Genomic DNA, 2195 nt, shown 5'->3' on the forward strand with positions numbered 1-2195 from the left:
TAATACTGCAGTAGTTATATCCCTACAGTAGTACTAATACTGCAGTAGTTATATTCCTACAGTAGTACTAATACTGCAGTAGTTATATCCCTACAGTACCTATAATACTGCAGTAGTTATATCCCTACAGTAGTACTAATACTGCAGTAGTTATATTCCTACAGTAGTACTAATACTGCAGTAGTTATATCCCTACAGTACCTATAATACTGCAGTAGTTATATCCCTACAGTACCTATAATACTGCAGTACTTATATCCCTACAGTACCTATAATACTGCAGTACTTATATCCCTACAGTACCTATAATACTGCAGTAGTTATATCCCTACAGTAGTACTAATACTGCAGTACTTATATCCCTACAGTACCTATAATACTGCAGTACTTATATCCCTACAGTACCTATAATACTGCAGTAGTTATATCCCTACAGTAGTACTAATACTGCAGTAGTTATATTCCTACAGTAGTACTAATACTGCAGTAGTTATATCCCTACAGTACCTATAATACTGCAGTAGTTATATCCCTACAGTAGTACTAATACTGCAGTAGTTATATTCCTACAGTAGTACTAATACTGCAGTAGTTATATCCCTACAGTACCTATAATACTGCAGTAGTTATATCCCTACAGTAGTACTAATACTGCAGTAGTTATATTCCTACAGTAGTACTAATACTGCAGTAGTTATATCCCTACAGTACCTATAATACTGCAGTAGTTATATCCCTACAGTAGTACTAATACTGCAGTAGTTATATTCCTACAGTAGTACTAATACTGCAGTAGTTATATCCCTACAGTACCTATAATACTGCAGTAGTTATATCCCTCCAGTAGTACTACAGCTGTGTTTTGTCTCTCAGCTGTTTCAGCTGTCCTGGTTACATATTCTCTCTCTGTCTGCAGCAGCTGTAGTATCTGTTGTTGGGTTTAGTATCAGTTCAGTGATATTCAGAGACAGATCGCCGTCCAGGTGAGTCTACCTGCCGATCACCTGACTGCCAGGACTCACTATGTATGGCTAATATTGACCGCACTACTAACAGTAGCAGTAGCATTAGTAGTAACAGAGGCAGCAGTAGTACTAACAGTAGTACTAGCAGTAGCTACTGAGGGATCAATGCTTCTGTTAATGTACAATTGTTTTAAAACTCCATTACCCAGAAGACACTGGGCTCCACCCATCTGAAGGTGAGGAACACCAACACCAACATGTCATCAGCTCTGTGAAGTCACCTTGTTGTTGCTGTAAAGTGTGACGTTCAGGCAGGTCTGTTGTTTCTCTAAATCTCCTGCTGAAGTCTCATGGTGGACAGTCTGTCCCAGCAGACAGCAGCACCGCCTGCTGGACAACAGCTCCACTTACAGTCTGCTGTACGCATGAATGTGTACATTTCACCTGAAGGAATACTTCAACATTTCTGGAAATACTTTCTGTCTTCAAGAGAGAAGGAGATTTCCCTCTCTTCCACAACGAAGGATGAGTTTTCCCTCCTCTCTGTCATTCTAAGTTGTTTATTGTCTGATAATCTTTTTATGTGTTTTTAAACTTCATCATAATAAAAACTCACACAGAGACTCTCCCCCCACTGCTGAATCTGTAGATTCTATTCTCTATGGAGAAGTGACGTCCACTTTTTATTGATCTATTTATTGTAGTTTTGTTGTTTGAAGGATCGCACAGGTCAGTAGTACATATCAGTAGTGGTCTACAGGTCAGTAGTACATATCAGTTGGGGTCCACAGGTCAGTAGTACATATCAGTAGTGGTCTACAGGTCAGTAGTGGTCTACAGGTCAGTAGGGGTCCACAGGTCAGTAGTACATATCAGTAGTGGTCTACAGGTCAGTAGTGGTCTACAGGTCAGAGTGTGGTCTACAGGTCAGTAGGGGTCCACAGGTCAGTAGTACATATCAGTTGGGGTCTACAGGTCAGTAGTGGTCCACAGGTCAGTAGGGGTCCACAGGTCAGTAGTATATATCAGTAGTGGTCTACAGGTCAGTAGTGGTCCACAGGTCAGTAGTACATATCAGTAGTGGTCTACAGGTCAGTAGTGGTCTCTAGGTCAGAGTGTGGTCTACAGGTCAGTAGGGGTCCACAGGTCAGTAGTACATATCAGTAGTGGTCTACAGGTCAGTAGTGGTCTCTAGGTCAGAGTGTGGTCTACAGGTCAGTAGGGGTCCAC

Source organism: Micropterus dolomieu, linkage group LG23 (assembly GCF_021292245.1).
Source record: "Micropterus dolomieu isolate WLL.071019.BEF.003 ecotype Adirondacks linkage group LG23, ASM2129224v1, whole genome shotgun sequence".
NCBI lineage: Eukaryota > Metazoa > Chordata > Actinopteri > Centrarchiformes > Centrarchidae > Micropterus > Micropterus dolomieu.